The sequence below is a fragment of the Lygodium microphyllum genome, chromosome 15 (assembly GCF_053477565.2).
Source record: "Lygodium microphyllum isolate KBCC chromosome 15, Lygodium_microphyllum_v1.1.10, whole genome shotgun sequence".
Taxonomy (NCBI): domain Eukaryota; kingdom Viridiplantae; phylum Streptophyta; class Polypodiopsida; order Schizaeales; family Lygodiaceae; genus Lygodium; species Lygodium microphyllum.
Window position 1 is genome coordinate 90,386,258 of NC_141149.1, and position 20,496 is coordinate 90,406,753.

Genomic DNA, 20,496 nt, shown 5'->3' on the forward strand with positions numbered 1-20,496 from the left:
AAGTTTTTCGATGGCCTAAACACTCCTCTAAACCATCGTCTTGCAGCAACACATTCAAAGGACTTGAAAAATGCATTACTCTGAGTGAACCCAATGATCAAAGAACATAAATCATGCAATTGTGGCAAAGATGTTTCCCGAGATCAAGGCAAGAGATGCGGCACGTGCGGAGAGATAGGGCACATCCATAGGAGATGTCCCTATCGTCAATACTTCCATTATAATGAGTAAGAACACATCCAAGTAGATTGCCCTGATCTAAGTAAAGAAGATATTGAGCCTCCAAGGAAACGAAGCTACACAGGTGCAATCCATGGATATATAGAGGAACCGGATGAAGATGAAGACTTAGAAACTACAACACCTCTTTAGGATGATTAGAAACCCTAGATATCTTTCTAAAATGTTATACATTCCGTATTGAGATTACCCCAATAAATCCTACTCTTATACCTAAAGATAATTTGTATAATATGAGTTGCATTGGATTTGAAGACAGGTACTTGTGTAACTAGAGTAATGCAATGAAAGCGTGGTGGGACTATAATCCACATGATCCAAAATGATACCCTGGTTTCTCTCAAGGTGAGGACATCTCGATTTCTCTAAGGGGAGGAGGATGTGATATGTCCACGCAATTGAAAGTTAGTTTGTTAGTTCTAAAGTTAGTTAGTCAATTAATAATTTAGTAATTTTACCAACTAAAAACTAATTAGCATTAAAAAATAATATTAATAATTAAGGATTTTTATTTAAAAATGTATATATGTTTAAAAAAATCAAGAGTTGTAATCCGACATTTTTCACATATTGACAAGGATGATAGTCACCTTTCACAGAAGTTACAACGTGAACAAAAGTTATGAGCCATATTAATTAATGTTAATGTGTATAATATGGATGGTCCAAAGATAGAAGATTTTGGGAAAAAAAACCAGTATATTTTAGATATTATCCTAAAAAGATAGAACTGGATGTCATTTAAAAGAAAAGACAAGTGATGTCTTCATTAGTTTTGGAGATTTTATAAAAAGAAAAAAATAAAGAGAGAGATTGGTGAAATCACACATGTTGCAATCACAGTCTACAGGTATGGGGAGGCACAAGGGAGCATAAGGAGACCCCGAGAGGCTGCAAGAGAGAGGTAGAGAGAGAGGATACCCATCCAAGAGATTGTGAGAGAGAGCTTGAGAGAGAGAGAGAGAGAGAGAGAGAGAGAGAGAGAGAGAGAGAGAGAGAGAGAGAGAGAGAAGAGTTACACCGAGAGGTTGCACAATTCCCTCTATCTCGATCCTTGACTTAACCATCTTTGCTTATGCTCTCCCATGTTGAATCTATTCCGCCTTCTCAATCTCTTGAGTCTACTTGCAGAGGATGGCCTCCAAGCGAAGCATGTTCCATGTGGATAGCAATTCTACAACTAGCAACGAAGCTTTGGGCAAAGGCATCACTATCAATCCAATTGCAGTTCCGGTTGTTAGTAATGTATTTCTAAATTGATAGATGCTCGATTTGATTTTTGCATGAGATACATTAGGCTCCATACTATGGTGTAGGAGAATAGGTCATGGGAAGGGATATGCCTCTTCTCAGATATTTGAAAGATGGAGTTTACAAAGTGTATGTATCAAGGAAAGTTATTTGCACTTACTTGCGTATGGCTTATTCGTTGATAAAGAAATGGGTCAGGGGTTATGAATACCATAATCGTAAAAGGAATGACATTAAGAATTGTGCATACAAGTATTAAGTAAATTTTGCATAGAATCACTCTTTGATCCCAAGGGGGAAAGCGAATATGCAATGTATTTATTATCGCGTCTATTCTTGTATTGTTTGGGAAGACAATACAATTAGTTTTTTTTGTTGATTGAACAACACCCTAAATGCTTTTTACAATGAATCAATTGTTGCATTGTGATTTGGATAAATACTCCACGTGCTTGTGTTTGATGGTAAAAGCATGGCAAAGATCAATAATGACAAGTAGCCATGGAAAGTAAAGGAATGTTTCACTAGAAGATGATATTAGGCCGATTGCCTTGATTATGCTTGATTATTAATTGGTTAATTAAGGAAGGATATTTTTCATAGGTGGATCATCTCCAAGATCGCACCACGGATTACCCCGAGAGTGCACTGCTTGATTCAGGGGCCAATCACTGGTAGATACTTCAGCAAAAACACGATAGCATGCAAGGTGTTGCAAGTAGCATGATTTGGGAAGCACTATGAGGATAAGTGCCAATGCACAAAGGTCCTTGTTTGCAAGGACAGGATGAAGCTAATTCCAATAATTACAAGGCAACCATTTGAAAAATGGGGGATTGACTTCATTGGGATGATTAATCTTGCAACATAGTACTCACAGGTCAAGTATATCATAATTGCCATAGACTACCTCACAAAGTGAGCAAAAGCACAAGCCACTAGGAAAAATGACACTAGGACCACAGCCAAGTTCTTTTGGGAGCAAGTGATCTCATGATCTGGTTGTCCCATTGAACTAGTTAGTGAGGAAGGCAGACACTTTAGCAATGAAGTGATTTCCCACCTCCTGTCTACCTTGCTAATCAACCATAGGAAATCTTCACCCTACTACCCTCAGGTGAATGGCTATGCTGAATCTGCAAATAAGACCTTAGTGAATGTCCTGACCAAGGTAGACTCTATTTTGCACAGTGATTGGGACAACAAGCTAATGATATCCTTATGGGCCTATCCTACAACATATAAAATGGTTGTGTGGCAAACTCCTTGGAAGTTAACATATGTCACTAATGTCATTCTACCAATGGAATTCTTTGTCCCTAGCTTGAGAAGAGTAGCCATCCAAGCCAGATGGGATGAAAAGAAGGCATGGATGGAACCCCTAGTTGAGTTAGAATGCCTACGAGAGATTCAACTTCTAGCTACCCATGCACTAATTTGCAAAAAGGCATGACGTAAGAGCTAGTTTGACAAGCATGTCAAGCAATGAGACTTTGACCAGGGCAACCTAGTATTGTTGCACTTAGTGAAAGACTGTAAAAAAAAGATGAAGTTTAGGGGATTAGGGCCTTTCACAGTCTGTACCATTAGCCAAACTAGCAATTTAGATCTCAAGACTCTAGATAGAGAGGGCATAATCTTCTTCAATGCTAGCCACATAAAGAAGTACTATCCTCCCACATATATGCACTCCAAAAGCCTCTGATACTAGAGCCCCTTGTGAACATATGAGTTGCCACAATTACAAAGATTGAGGACAAAGATGAGGAAGCAGTGGCACCTGTTTACCTACACATAATAGTCATCACCCAAAAAATGCATACTTTTAATGTGTTGATTAATGAGGGGGCAAACTTTAATATCTTAACTCACAATCATTGAACTCTCATTGGTTGATCATTTTGTGGTTAATCATATACACTTTTGGAAAAGTACAAACTCGTAGTCTCTATCAAGTTTGAAAGCATACTGTAATATTTCCGTTGTAAATATTTCCAACCCATATGATACTCATGCAAGGGAATGCCAGCATTGAATATTTGGACAGTGAAATTGTACAATCTCCATTGGCATGAACAAGACCAAAGTCAAGGAAACCCGTTTATGCTCGTGTGAACCCCCTCTTGGAATGAAATCAAGATGAAATTTAGGATTTATGGCAATTTTTTTTATCCAGCCAACGATCGTGCTGGAGGAGAGAGAGGGGAGGGGGGGCGGAGCGTAACGCTGCCCACGCCAAGGAAGGAAGCCATTGAGAGGGATCACGCTGTAGTGAGGACTGTGAGGGAGGTCGTCGTGAGAGAGGAGGGTTGCTGAGGCTATCATGGAGAGAGAGGAGGAAGCTTAGAGAGTCGTGACGCTGCCATTTGAGAGGGAGAGTAGAGCCGCCAAATTGCTGCTTCAATTCCGCCGCTTGTGCTCAAGGGACTGATCAAGGAGCCACATGCCAGGAGTCGAACGTCGCTGCAGCCCAATTTGATCGCCTTCCTTTTCCTCCACGTGTGGAAAGGTGGACCACAGAAGATTCTCAGAAGCTTCTTGAGAAGCTTCTTAAGTCCCCTTAGGAAACCCCCATTCCTGTGGGTTTCCTTAAGCCTTCTCTTGTAGGTTTTATATACCCCCTGCGGAATTTAAGAACCCCTTCCCATGGGGTTCCCCCAAGTCTATTTTACCCTTCCCGTGGATTTCCCACCCAAGTCCCCATAAAGTCCCCCCCCTTCTCGTGGATTCCCAACACAAGTCCATATTACCCCCGGGATCCTTTTAAGCCCCCTTTTCCATGGCAACTCCCACAAGCCTTTCTACCCTCGGTTTTCTTTTAAAGGCCCTACTCGTGGATACCCTATAAAGTCTGTTATAACCCAAGATTTTAAAGGCCCTTTCCTTTTGGAACCCTCCGAGAGCCCAAATCTTTTTCCCTCTTAAGCTTCGAAGTGGAAGTCTATAAGGTCTTCCCAATAGTTCTCTAATACACTCTTCTGAGGCTTTGAAGGAGAGGGAGCTACAAGTCCCTTCCCACCAATCACCCATAAGCCTCCTAGGCTCGGGATTTAAAGCCCCCTTCCCACTACATTTTCCCCCATAACCCCATCCCTATCAACCCCCCCCCCCGAGGTCTTTGTAGAGAACAAGAGGGTTCCTTAACGCCCTTTCACACAGATCCTCCATAAGTCCATTTTTTTTCCCTGGCTTTGAAGAGGAAGCCTATAAGGCCCTTTCTACCAAATCTCCCATAAGGCCTCTAGGGCCAGATTTAAAGTCTCCACTCCTGCAAGGTCCATCACAAGATCCCTTTCACGAACCCTCTCTTTTTTCGAAAGAAAGAAGGCCCAAGCTCCGAATCCTAAGGCCTTCCATAAGCTCCAAATCCCATATACCCAAATCCTATAGGCCCAGGTCTCACAGGTCGGCCTTTTAAAGATCCGAAGTTCCATGAAGGTATCTCCTGCGTACGAGGGAGAAGGGCAAGATCTTGAGGCTGCATACCAAGGCGAGTAAATTTATAGACCGCGAAGACAAACCGGAAGCCAAAATCACGCCTACAATGGGCCCTAAAAAGTCACAAGACGCGCCTGCGGGAGGATCTTCTCCTAGTATTTACGTGGATATTTCCCGGAGTCCACAAGTCCAGGTTTTATCTATTTGGATTCCACACAAAAGTATTGAATTAGTCACAATAACTTCATGGATTAGGAAGCACCCATGCATGTTCAAATTCACCTAGTCAAGTTAAACGCAATTGGAAAATGAATTGGCTATTTGAACATTTACTAGAATTAGCTCAAGATATGAAAATTGGTCATTGGTACGTTTAATGGAATGAATAAAAAGAACATAAGGTGTCTATGCATTTTTAGGACCTTATCAGTAAGTTTCCTTTTGTGCACTCAAAAGTGACGAGCCTAGGACAACTGTTGCCTCATTACAAGGTTGAAATTATTGAGGTACACATTTTTACTAGGCATGGAAAGATTAATGGCATGTCACATTTTTAGATAAATCTTCTTGGTAATGATTCATTAAGGAAGTCGTTATCACCCGTAGGAAATAGCAAAGCATGGAAATAATTCTAGGGGCTGCATTAAATAGGTTAACTCTAGCTTCAATTGGCATGAATCTCATTTAACTACATGTAGTTAGGAAAGGATTGCATGTTGCACATTCATCATACGTAAGAACTTCATTCATCAAGAGATGTAGTTAGGGAAAGGTTGCATGGTTTATCAAAGCATGAGATTCTAAAGTGTAGACAACAAGGTTGTAGGCATGATTATTTGATGTAAGTCCTGGTAGGCCCTAGGAAAGTTAGTATCCAGATTATCATGCATTTTTACTTTACCAAGGAAAGATAGGGTTATTGTGAACCATGTGATGCGTAGAAGCAATGAATCGCATGTTTACATGTATTGGTGTAGTTGTAACTATTTTTCCTCCTTTAGAAATAGTTTATTATCTCTAGGAAAGGTCCATCCTTGTTGCAAGACAAGTATATTGAGTTGTCTAAATCACCTAACCCACAAGGGATTCATATGGGCATGGTTCAGTCGATATGACAAATATCCCAAGTGCTAACTAGGGTTTAGTGCGATAAGGATTCGACCTAGTTTTACACTTGTTGCCAAGTCAAAACCCTTAAACCCAAAGATCATACCCACATTCACAAAATGTTGAGTCAATTGGCTGCTCATGCATAAAACGATCTAAGGTTTCTATCCTAAGGAACACTCGTTCAAAAGATGAAACTCCGACTGAGTTGGAAATTCCTAGGACCGTGGCCTAATATAATTAGGAATGGGTTGGGTAAGAAGACACCCTAAACCCTGCTTCTCGACTGGAGGTAATTCTGTGACCAGAAAACGCCATTCAATGGGTGAAATGATCCCGTGGAATAGATGCAACACATGTGCAAAAAGTTGCAACATCGCATAGACTTGTGATTTGTTCACAAGAGAGTTTTGCCATTTCTTGAAATGAGGTTGGCAAGTTATTGCGCAAATTTAACTTACAAGAGGATGAGTAATCATCCTGTTACATCACCTTTCTTGGGGAATAATTGCCAAGAAAAAGGGGAGTTAGGTATTTGCCTGGAAGCAAATGACCAATCAATAAATTGAAGCGACATGGTCGCCAGGATTTACTATTAATAAAACCTAAGGTATTGGTTAAGTTGGGTTAACAGGGTATGGCCCTAACCCAAGGACAAAAGGGTGAACAAACAAACCCTTGGGGATCTTGCCAGGTCGCAATTTGATCCCAGATCGAATGCTGGATGCATTCGGAGAGAATGATTCACTTTTTAACAGTTGGCCAAATAAAACGACCACTGGAATTGATTGTGCTTGTAATAGTTTTGAAAGCACTGTTTGCATTGTTTGCTCAAGGAACTAAAGGATGAAAAGATATCTAAATGCTTCAGGTTGAAGGCTTGAAGGGAGAGGCAGCTTCAGTTACCCCCGACTGCCTGCCTGACCCTAACCAAGGGGGTTGTTGACCGCGCCGGGAACGTGGACCGAACCCGCCGCGAGAGGTCTTTCCGTTGAGCTCTACTTGGAGCAGGAGGACGCTTGGGTGCCAGTGGGGGCTCTGGCTGTAAATCCCTCGCCTTCCGGGTCCTGCACAAGAGGCTAACGTGACTCGGGATTGGATCTCGAGGCCCGCATACTAGTCAACGGGTAGAAGCTTGGAATAGTGATCCCTGGCGGATTACTGGATAGCCTTCCGGCGGATTATGGACAAGCCTACGGGCGGAACTCCTTGTATTTCAAAGATAAAATGATGAAATCATAATAAAGAATTTGGCTGATATTGTTTTTCTATGTCACGTGATAAGATTACGTGAAGGAACCAGTGCTTAACAGGAGTAATTACAGAAGATGATTGTTATATGTCAAATTAATGTGTTAGATAATTACATAACTAAAACAAACTGAGGAAAGTGCGGAGAATGGGCCATGGGTCCGTCCTACGGTTGGGTGGTTTCGGTTAGCCGGGAACTTTTCTCAAAAATCTCGAAGAACAGCGGGAGGATCATCGAAAGCAATGACCTAGAATTATGTTTTACCCGATTTACGCTGTTTTAGGGGAACCGAATGGGATTATGCCTTATGGCAGAGAGGTTGAGTTTTGCATCCCTCTCGTTTCCCATTCTCCTTAAACCAAGTGCAGCGTGAATCCGCTTCGGACCTGGCGTTTCTGCGTAAGGTAGTTCGCTCGGGTCTGATGCTAGTTGTTGCTAGCTAATGACCAAACAGGAAAACCCAAATTCAGGTCGATCCTAAGTGGGAACGGCCAGGATACTTCCGCTACGTGGCAGACGCGGGAAGACCTAGATCGCAAGTCCCATAACATTCCATGGGAGTGCCGGGCGGAGCTTTCTAGACATCCTTTCCGATGGACTGCTAAGACGTGTCCGGGATGACTCTAGTGGACACGTTACAGTTGGTATCAGAGAAAACTAACAAAAGACTGGTTTTTAAGAACTTTTAATAAGAAGAAGTAAAGCAAATGTTGTGTCCCAAACATTTCCTTACTTTGATTGCTATCTTCCAGAATTATGAAGCATGGAACAGGTTCTTAGTATTCCGAGTCATGTTTATGACCGCGATGCATTCCACGGACTATCGACAAAGGGTTGAGATGATGAACATCCTAGACCGCATTTACAATCCATCGCCTGTGTACGTGGAATGGAGATGGATGGGTGTTTCAGGGATCTATTACATAACTGCCTATCGACCCGCGTACCTTCAAATTAACTTGAAGAGAATCAAGTGGATGGAGGATTTGAAGATCGTGAAGCTGTTTGTCTTTGTTGAGGCTCACGTAAACGCGACCCTACAGGTCGGAGGTCGAAGGGTTAAGCAGAATAAGTATGTGTACAGGGAAGTGATTCAAAGAATCCCTACCGACCGAATCAAGGTTTTGGGACGTCATGAGAAGAATGGATATCAAAGGAAAAGATACCCTAATCTTCCAATGAACTATCAATTCCTGAAAATCGATGACCCCAATCCGTACTACTACTCAGTTCCTGTAGCTGAATGCAACAATATATTATTCTCCTCGAATTAATGTGTTAACTTGTTCCATCGCCCCAAGAAATAATTGTACCTCGAAAGTGCTATGCTGATATGAATGGAATAAATATTTTTTTAAAAATCAACGATTGTCTTGACTGTGATTATTGATAAAGAAGTAAAGTGATTTGGTCACTTGGCTAAAGGAATACGCGGATGTAGTTTCTATAGAGTCTTCAAAGAGAAGTAGATCATGAGATCAAGCTAGTAATAGGAGCTGCGCCAATTGCGAAGAGACCCTATAGAATGTCTATACTGGAAGCAATTGAGCTGAAGGAACAACTCAAGCAACTGCTAGATCAGGGCTACATCCGTCCTAGCAGTTCACCATGGGGAGCTCCAGTACTGTTCTAGAAAAAGAAAGATGGAACACTTCGGCTATGTATTGATTACAGAGGGTTAAATCAATCAACAGTCAAGAACAAATATCATATTCCTAGAATAGATGAGCTTCTTGATAGTCTTCAGGGTGCCAAGATCTTCTCCAAGATTATCTTAGGTCTGGTTACTATCAGATAAGAATCAAGGAAGAAGATATCCCAAAGACGACCTTCAACACTAGATATGGACACTTTGAGTTCTAGTTATGTCATTCGGGATTACTAATGCGCCTGCCACCTTCAATAGATTAATGCAGTATATTTTTAGACCATATCTTGATGATTTCGTGCTTGTCTTCTTCGATGACACTTTAGTTTATTCTAAACAGGAAGAAGATCATGAACCTCAACTTCGGATTGTCCTTGAGACAATGAGGTCTCATAAGCTGTATGCAAAAATGAAGAAGTGTGCATTCTTCAAACGTCAGATTGAATATCTGGGATTCATAGTATCATCAGAAGGAATATCAGTAGATCCAGCCAAAGTCAGAGATGTGCTTGAATGGCCAATACCAGTATCCGTCAAAGAAATACGTAGCTTTCTTGGCTTGACAGGATGGTATAGGGTCTTTATCAAAAACTATGCTTTGATTGCAGCACCTCTTACAGACTTACTAAAGAAACAGACCTCTATTACATGGTCAACTTCCGAACAAAATAGCTTCGACCAATTGAAGCAATGTTTGGTATCAACACCTATTCTAAAACTTCCTGACCTTAGTAAGAAGTTCGAGGTAGTAACTGATGCCAGCACGCTTGCCTTAGGATATGTGCTCATGCAAGAAGGACATCCAGTAGCATACTCTTCAAGGAAATTGAAAAGCCATGAGGAGAATTATGCTACCCATGATCTTAACTTTTAGTTGTCAAGCTTTGGAGACACTACCTGCTGGGTAACAAGTTTACACTAGTGACTGATCATAAAGAGTCTCAAGTGGAACTTTACCTAGAACAAGCTCAACATGAGGCAAGGTCAATGGATTGAAGTGCTGGAGGAGTATGACCCTGAGATCATGTACCAACCTGAAAAGGAGAATGTAGTTGCTAATGCACTCAATCGCAAGGCATTCCTTAATTCACTAATCTTACAAAATCCATCAATAGCTAGATCTCTAGCTACAGAGGTGTCCATGCCAAACGACCTAATACTTGAGCTAGCTAGAGAAGAAGCATGCCATGATCCAGCCTATCAAAAGATGCTAAGGGAAATCTCTATCAAGGACCAGGAACAAAAGATATAGGCCAAAGGTCATGAATTCTCTGTCAATAATGGACTTGTCTACTACAGAACAAGGCATGTATACCAACAGGCCAGTCACTTAAGCAGAAGATATTGTGCAAAGCTCATGATTTCCCTTTCTCGGGACATCCAAGCTGCAAAGGATAGACAAAAAGCATACGCGGATTTGAAGTGTCAAGATAGAATATTTGAGGAAGGAGACATGGTCTTCATTCACAGAGATTGCAAGAAGCTAAGTCTAAGGTATTGTGGACCATATAAGATCCTTAGGTGCCTAGGACCTAATGCCTATAGACTAAAACTCCCTGAGAACCTAAAGGTTCATAATGTACTCCATATCAGCCTACTGAAAAAGTTTGTACCTAATCCTAGCCATGTACTTGATGACCAACAAGTTGCAATGCCTAGTCAAGGAGTCCTTGAGCTAGGGCCTGATGGGATCTTAGATGTTAGGGAGAGACAAATGAGATCCAGAACCTTGAGAGAATGCCTCAACTAGTGGAAAGATTATCCTGAGGAGGATGCAACTTGGATAGATGAAAGCAGTCTCAACCATCAATATCCCCCAGTTTATCTCGAGATGAGGACATCTCGATTCCTCCAAGGGGGAGAGAATGTAATATTTCCGTTGTAAATATTTCCAACCCATATGATACTCATGCAAGGGAATGCCGGCATTGAATATTTGGACAGTGAAATTGTACAATCTCCATTGGCATGAACAAGACCAAAGTCAAGGAAACCCGTTTATGCTCGTGTGAACCCCCTCTTGGAATGAAATCAAGATGAAATTTTGGATTTATGGCAATTTTTTTTATCCAGCCAACGATCGTGCTGGAGGAGAGAGAGGGGAGGGGGGGCGGAGCGTAATGCTGCCCACGCCAAGGAAGGAAGCCATTGAGAGGGATCACGCTGTAGTGAGGACTGTGAGGGAGGTCGTCATGAGAGAGGAGGGTTGCTGAGGCTATCATGGAGAGAGAGGAGGAATCTTAGAGAGTCGTGACGCTACCATTTGAGAGGGAGAGTAGAGCCGCCAAATTACTGCTTCAATTCCGCCGCCTGTGCTCGAGGGACTGATCAAGGAGCCACATGCTAGGAGTCGAACGTCGCTGCAGCCCAATTTGATCGCCTTCCTTTTCCTCCACGTGTGGAAAGGTGGACCACAGAAGCTTCTCAGAAGCTTCTTGAGAAGCTTCTTAAGTCCCCTTAGGAAGCCCCCATTCCTGTGGGTTTCCTTAAGCCTTCTCTTGTAGGTTTTATATACCCCCTGCGGAATTTAAGAACCCCTTCCCACGGGGTTCCCCCAAGTCTATTTTACCCTTCCCGTGGATTTCCCACCCAAGTCCCCATAAAGTCCCCCCCCTTCTCGTGGATTCCCAACACAAGTCCATATTACCCCCGGGATCCTTTTAAGCCCCCTTTTCCATGGCAACTCCCACAAGCCTTTCTACCCTCGGTTTTCTTTTAAAGGCCCTACTCGTGGATACCCTATAAAGTCTGTTATAACCCAAGATTTTAAAGGCCCTTTCCTTTTGGAACCCTCCGAGAGCCCAAATCTTTTTCCCTCTTAAGCTTCGAAGTGGAAGCCTATAAGGTCTTCGCAATAGTTCTCTAATACACTCTTCTAAGGCTTTGAAGGAGAGGGAGCTACAAGTCCCTTCCCACCAATCACCCATAAGCCTCCTAGGCTCGGGATTTAAAGCCCCCTTCCCACTACATTTTCCCGCATAACCCCATCCCTATCAACCCCCCCCCGAGGTCTTTGTAGAGAACAAGAGGGTTCCTTAACGCCCTTTCACAAAGATCCTCCATAAGTCCATTTTTTTTCCCTGGCTTTGAAGAGGAAGCCTATAAGGCCCTTTTTACCAAATCTCCCATAAGGCCTCTAGGGCCAGATTTAGAGTCTCCACTCCTGCAAGGTCCATCACAAGATCCCTTTCACGAACCCTCTCTTTTTCCGAAAGAAAGAAGGCCCAAGCTCCGAACCCTAAGGCCTTCCATAAGCTCCAAATCCCATATACCCAAATCCTATAGGCCCAGGTCTCACAGGTCGGCCTTTTAAAGATCCGAAGTTCCATGAAGGTATCTCCTGCGTACGAGGGAGAAGGGCAAGATCTTGAGGCTGCATACCAAGGCGAGTAAATTTATAGACCGCGAAGACAAACCGGAAGCCAAAATCACGCCTACAATGGGCCCTAAAAAGTCACAAGACGCGCCTGCGGGAGGATCTTCTCCTAGTATTTACGTGGATATTTCCCGGAGTCCACAAGTCCAGGTTTTATCTATTTGGATTCCACACAAAAGTATTGAATTAGTCACGATAACTTCATGGATTAGGAAGCACCCATGCATGTTCAAATTCACCTAGTCAAGTTAAACGCAATTGGAAAATGAATTGGCTATTTGAACATTTACTAGAATTAGCTCAAGATATGAAAATTGGTCATTGGTACGTTTAATGGAATGAATAAAAAGAACATAAGGTGTCTATGCATTTTTAGGACCTTATCAGTAAGTTTCCTTTTGTGCACTCAAAAGTGACGAGCCTAGGACAACTATTGCCTCATCACAAGGTTGAAATTATTGAGGTACACATTTTTACTAGGCATGGAAAGATTAATGGCATGTCACATTTTTAGATAAATCTTCTTGGTAATGATTCATTAAGGAAGTCGTTATCACCCGTAGGAAATAGCAAAGCATGGAAATAATTCTAGGGGCTGCATTAAATAGGTTAACTCTAGCTTCAATTGGCATGAATCTCATTTAACTACATGTAGTTAGGAAAGGATTGCATGTTGCACATTCATCATACGTAAGAACTTCATTCATCAAGAGATGTAGTTAGGGAAAGGTTGCATGGTTTATCAAAGCATGAGATTCTAAAGTGTAGACAACAAGGTTGTAGGCATGATTATTTGATGTAAGTCCTGGTAGGCCCTAGGAAAGTTAGTATCCAGATTATCATGCATTTTTACTTTACCAAGGAAAGATAGGGTTATTGTGAACCATGTGATGCGTAGAAGCAATGAATCGCATGTTTACATGTATTGGTGTAGTTGTAACTATTTTTCCTCCTTTAGAAATAGTTTATTATCTCTAGGAAAGGTTCATCCTTGTCGCAAGACAAGTATATTGAGTTGTCTAAATCACCTAACCCACAAGGGATTCATATGGGCATGGTTCAGTCGATATGACAAATATCCCAAGTGCTAACTAGGGTTTAGCGCGATAAGGATTCGACCTAGTTTTACACTTGTTGCCAAGTCAAAACCCTTAAACCCAAAGATCATACCCACATTCACAAAATGTTGAGTCAATTGGCTGCTCATGCATAAAACGATCTAAGGTTTCTATCCTAAGGAACACTCGTTCAAATGATGAAACTCCGACTGAGTTGGAAATTCCTAGGACCGTGGCCTAATATAATTAGGAATGGGTTGGGCAAGAAGACACCCTAAACCCTGCTTCTAGACTGGAGATAATTCCGTGACCAGAAAACGCCATTCAATGGGTGAAATGATCCCGTGGAATAGATGCAACACATGTGCAAAAAGTTGCAACATCGCATAGACTTGTGATTTGTTCACAAGAGAGTTTTGCCATTTCTTGAAATGAGGTTGGCAAGTTATTGCGCAAATTTAACTTACAAGAGGATGAGTAATCATCCTGTTACATCACCTTTCTTGGGGAATAATTGCCAAGAAAAAGGGGAGTTAGGTATTTGCCTGGAAGCAAATGACCAATCAATAAATTGAAGCGACATGGTCGCCAGGATTTACTATTAATAAAACCTAAGGTATTGGTTAAGTTGGGTTAACAGGGTATGGCCCTAACCCAAGGACAAAAGGGTGAACAAACAAACCCTTGGGGATCTTGCCAGGTCGCAATTTGATCCCAGATCGAATGCTGGATGCATTCGGAGAGAATGATTCACTTTTTAACAGTTGGCCAAATAAAACGACCACTGGAATTGATTGTGCTTGTAATAGTTTTGAAAGCACTGTTTGCATTGTTTGCTCAAGGAACTAAAGGATGAAAAGATATCTAAATGCTTCAGGTTGAAGGCTTGAAGGGAGAGGCAGCTTCAGTTACCCCCGACTACCTGCCTGACCCTAACCAAGGGGGTTGTTGACCGCGCCGGGAATGTGGACCGAACCTGCCACGAGAGGTCTTTCCGTTGAGCTCTACTTGGAGCAGGAGGACACTTGGGTGCCAGGGGGGGCTCTGGCTGTAAATCCCTCGCCTTCCGGGTCCTGCACAAGAGGCTAACGTGACTCGGGATTGGATCTCGAGGCCCGCATACTAGTCAATGAGCAGAAGCTTGGAATAGTGATCCCTGGCGGATTACTGGATAGCCTTCCGGCGGATTATGGACAAGCCTACGGGTGGAACTCCTTGTATTTCAAAGATAAAATGATGAAATCATAATAAAGAATTTGGCTGATATTGTTTTTCTATGTCACGTGATAAGATTACGTGAAGGAACTAGTGCTTAACAGGAGTAATTAAAGAAGCTGATTGTTATATGTCAAATTAATGTGTTAGATAATTACATAACTAAAACAAACTGAGGAAAGTGCAGAGGATGGGCCATGGGTCCGTCCTACGGTTGGGTGGTTCCGGTTAGCCGGGAACTTTTCTCAAAAATCTCGAAGAACAGCGGGAGGATCATCGAAAGCAATGACCTAGAATTATGTTTTACCCGATTTACGCTGTTTTAGGGGAACCGAATGGGATTATGCCTTATGGCAGAGAGGTTGAGTTTTGCATCCCTCTCGTTTCCCATTCTCCTTGAACCAAGTGCAGCGTGAATCCGCTTCAGACCTGGCGTTTCTGCGTAAGGTAGTTCGCTCGGGTCTGATGCTAGTTGTTGCTAGCTAATGACCAAACAAGAAAACCCAAATTCAGGTCGATCCTAAGTGGGAACGGCCAGGATACTTCCGCTACGTGGCAGACGCGGGAAGACCTAGATCGCAAGTCCCATAACATTCCATGGGAGTGCCGGGCGGAGCTTTCTAGACATCCTTTCCGATGGACTGCTAAGACGTGTCCGGGATGACTCTAGTGGACACGTTACACATACCCATGGTATTTTATGTGTTGTCAGGCACAAAGGATGCTGGTAAGGAATCGCTAATATGATACACATTTAAGAAGTAAGCACATTGCAATGTTGATAATGAGTTGTAGCACATTCACCCTACCATCGACAATGTATGCATAGTGAGAGCTTTTAGCAAGGGCAGTGCAGCTCCATCAAAGCCCACAAAGCCATCGATAGATAAGCCTACAACCAAGTCTAAGGAGAGGGGTCATGACTTGTCACAACCCACCAAGCCTTAATGCTAGTAAATTGTTGAGAGTATAACCAAGGCCAATAAACCCAAGTTCAAATGGTTGCATAAGCACCAAGGACCACCACCAAGAAATAAGCAAACACACACAACCTTGTGCTCCTAGAAACTCATACTCAAGATCTTGTAGACAAAGAAGACATTATAGGCATAGACGAATGGTCAAGCCACGATGGGTCTCCAAAACCCTATTACAAGTGCAAGGCTATGATGAGGGAAATATGTGAATATGGGTACCTAAAGCCAAGATTGCCAAGGGCAACACTCATGTGCCACCCTCAAACTTTTCTACACAATACCACATAATAGTTAAGGAACTGAAACCATAGGAGACTCAAGCTTTGAAGCCTATAGATTCCAAATCCTCAAAGCCTGCAAAGCCTCAATAAGTCTATCGATGGAAACCATAGCTTGCTACTTCCAAACCACCTCAACCAAGTGTTGCTCTAGTGTCCTAAGGAAATCATAAGCATCTAACAATATAACATTAGGATCGAAAACCATGCATATCACATAAGAGGTTAAATCATGCCCTTAGGATCAACCAAAGTCACAAACACTAGTTATTGAGCTATCTAGTCCAGTGTCAAATCCCAATCTTGTGTAGGCCTTCAACCCTCTTATGAGCGGCAATTCATCCTTACCTTGGCCAGTGACTTAGCTAAAAATATGAGGGATGACTTTATTACTTGGATTGGATATTTGGTTGCTATATTTACCATGCTTGCTTAAAGCTATGAGCGATTAGACTTAGGTCTTTTAGAAGAGCATTTAGCAATAGAAGTGCGTACACTACCTTAGACATAGGAGAAATAGAAATTCATGTTTGTTAAGGCCCCCATGACAATTGACGAGTTCATTGCCAATGAAATTTTGTGTGAGGAAGTGTGCAAACAATGACTCATCACATCTTATGACAAGAGCACTGTCTCTGCCATAAACTAGAAAATTAAAGAGTTGAAAAACTTGGCCGACAACAATTTCTCTTTCTTGCAAAAATTGTATTCTCTCCAACTTCAATGGGAGCAAGAGGGCTACCATTTTATGACTAATGTTGAGAAAATACATGCAATCAAAACCTCTAAGTATGAGTCAACTTATGTAGCTCCCACCTCTTATAGGGTATTGACAATTAGTCACAACTGACCTCTAGAAGAGCATGTTATGACACACTCCTATTTAGATCGCATCCTTACTAAGAAATAGCTACAGATTGCAGATAGAATCGACTGTGGTGACTTCCTAATGGATGTAGTCACCTATATTTCTCACATAGGCATCTGACCTTTTGACATGGGCCGCTATGCTAACTTGGAGTAAAACCTACATTTCTACGCTTGGCTCATGTGGAAGTAAAGTGCCTTGAGCATGCATTGAATGCCCTTAACCCTTCAATCTATAATATTGAAAGGATTCACAGCATTCAAGGGGGGAGGGAATAAGGTGGAAATAAATTGGAAATCAAAACACCAAAAAGTAAACAAAACAATTATGGAAAGGAAAAATACACAATAAGGGAACCTCAAAATTGAAACCTAAAAGAGAAAATAAGAGAAAAGAAGAGAAAAGTGATTTTATATTTAAAAATAATGAGGAAATGCTTGCTTAGAATTAATGAATTCCTTGAAGTGAAAATTGTGTTGCGATCCCTTTGTTTTTTTGTGGAGAAAACAGTCTTGCAAATGAACTAATGGAAGCTTGTTGTGCTAGAATAGGAGCTAGAAATGGTAGGATAGCAAGATTGTTCCCATCGACTTCCATTCATGAAAGAAGAGAGAATACGATATGGCATTGCCCTTGAGAGTCGAGCCTATAATCAGTTGAAGTTTTGGACCATCCATAATGTCAACAAGGTGGTGTGGCCAAGGAGGAAGATCTAGAAGATTCATAAAACAATGCAACCTAGCAAAGTACATTGAGAAGTTTTGGTTTGGTAGGAGGCCGACTACAATCGGTGCATAGAGTTCTTGAGAACCTATTACTCTAATAGGGCATGTGGCACGATGACTATGGGAAGAGGCAAAGAGGCCAAACAGGTGTAGGTAGAGTTGAGCAAGGCCTTGGTGGAGAAGGCACTAGGGTTAGCACATAAGATGGAGAGGAGACCAAAAAGAGATGTCTATGCCACACTCAACATGAATAAGGACCAAGTCCTAACAAATGATGACATCAAAATCTAGGATATCCCTAACCCTGAAGTGAGACTCAAGGGGCCAAGGTCATCCACATGTTGTTTTCAATCCAAAGGTACGACTTGCTCATGCATAGGATTGGAGTGCCTCTGTTGGAGGGCCTAATAGCCCATTTTCTCGATGAGATTGACTAGAATAGCTATGTGCGCAAGATTATTGATCAATCTGCCAAAGCACTAGCCTTAGGGAGCAAGGTAGCTGGTGAAAGTCCCTAGCATCAAAAGCTAGAATAGAAAGAAAGAAACCCACCTCAAAAGCTTCATTCATAGGGTTCGACGCAATATTAACTGCGCTCATCCTAGAGGTAGTGAGAGAGGTTGTAGATGAAGAGAAAGTAGGAGAGACACCTGAGAAGACACCCCCTCATGAGCAGGAACAGTTTGGCGACAGAATAGTAAGTGAGGGAGAAGAACAGGAGACACAATCCAACCAATAAGGGCTTAAAAATCCAAAGAAGAAGACTCCCAAGAAGTAGCAATAAGAATTCGAGGAGAGAATGATGATAAAAGAAAAGGCCTACTTTCAAAAGACACAAAAAGAGTCAAAGAAGGCTGAAGAAGATAGACGGAGGAAAGAAGAAGCCAAATTGAAAATGATACAAGAGGATTCTAAGAGAGTGAAAGAGGAAATAAAGATAAGAGAAAAAGAAGAGGCAAAAGAGGTATGCAGAAATGAAGATGAAGACATGGCTCAAGCATTACGCATGTTGGTTAAGCAACCCTCCAAGTAGGAGGAGTTTGTTTCCATGAGCCCGCGAGGAGAAGAAGGTCGAAGCACTAGTGCCCAAGTACTAGAAAGTGCAGCACCACACTAAAATAAAAGGCAAGGGCAAGAGCCATTACATCCAATGCCATCTGTTCTTGTTCCTACTACCCTAGCTACCACACCCACCCAAGGCACCTCAACCATGGTGGATGTGAGAAATCGCATGGCTTGGAAGCAATTCCTAGTAAATACAATGCAAGACATAGCTCTAGATTCAAGTGGAGAAGCCCTTAAAAGTAGAACAAAGAGATCGGTAGCTATAGATGCCAAATCAAGACAAGACCCAAAGAAGAAAAAATTAGAGGCATCCACAATGTCCATCCCTACATCAATGTCGCCATCCGTGGGCTACAATGAGTACATCAAAGATATCCTTTCAAAGCTAGAGACGACTAAGGAAGATAAGAAATCAATTGTGGCTGAGTTGGAAGATGAAAGAAAAACATTGGCAACCTTTCAACTAGAGAGGACTCGTCGAGTGACCAATTATCAAAATGAGATAAATAAGCTGAAGGTAGAGCTCAACTCAGCCCATTTTGTGATCAATCATATATGTTTTTGGAAAAGTACAAAGTTGTAGTCTCTATCGAATTTGAGAGCATACCCATGGTATTTTATGTGTTGCCAAACACAAAGGAGCTGGTAAGGAATCACTGTTAGGCAATGCATTTAAGAAGTAGGCGCATTGCAATGTTGATTATGAGTCGCAACACATTCACCTTGCCATCTACAATGTATGCATAGTGAGAGCTTTCAGCAAGGGCAGTGCAACTCCATCAAAGCCCACAAAGCCACTGATAGATAAACCTACAACCAAGTCTAAGGAGAGGGGTCGTGACTTGTCACAACCCACCAAGTCTCAACACCAACAAATTGTTGAGAGTATAACCAAGGCCAACAGATCCAAGTTCAAATGGTTGCCTAAGCACCAAGAACCACCACCTAGAAATAAGCAGACACACACAACCTCTGTGCTCCTAGAAACTCATACTCAAGATCTAGTAGACAAAGAAGACACTATAGGAATAGACGAACGGTCAAGCCACGATGGGTCTCCAAAACCCTATTACAAGTGCAAGGTTATTATGAGGGTAATAACTGAATATGGGTACCTAGAGCCAATATTGCCAAGGGCACCACTCAAGTGCCACCCTCAAACTTTTCTACACAATACCACACAATAGTTAAGGAACTAAAACCATAGGAGACTCAAGCTGTGAAGCCTATAGATCCCAAAACTACTAAGCATGCAAAGCCTCAACAAGTCTACTCATGGAAACCATAGGCTGCTACTTCCAAACCACCTCAACCTAGTTTTTCTAGTGTCCTAAGGGCATCATAAGCATCTAACAGTATAACATTAGAATCTCAAACCATGCCTATCACACAAGAGGTTAAATCGTGCCCTTTGGATCAACCAAAGTTGCAAACACCAGTTGTTAAGCTATCTAGTCCAGTGTCAAATCCCAATCTTGTGAAAGCCTTAAAACCTCTAATGAGTGGCAATCCATCCTTACATTGGCCTATGACTTAGCTGAAAATAGGAGCAATTAGACTTAGGTCTTTTGGAAGAGCCTTTAGTAATAAAAGTGCATACACTACAACCTACAAGAAATCAAAATTCATGTTTGTCAAGGCCCCACGACAATTGACGAGCTAATTGCCAATGAAATTTCATGCGAGAAAGTGTGCAAACAATGACTCATCACATCTTATGACAAGAGCACTATCTCTGCCATAAACTAAAAAATTAAAGAGTTGAAAAACTTGGCTGACAACAATTCCTCTTTCTTGCAAAAATTGTATGCTCTCTCCAACTTCAATAGGAGCAAGAGGGCTACCAAATTATGACCAATGTTGAGTAGAGACATGCAATCAAAACCTCAGTACGGCCCAACTTATGTAGCTCCCACCTCCTATAGGGTATTGAATGACAATTACTCACAACTGGCCTCTAGAAGAGCATGTTATGACGTTGTCGTGCTGTTGCGCATC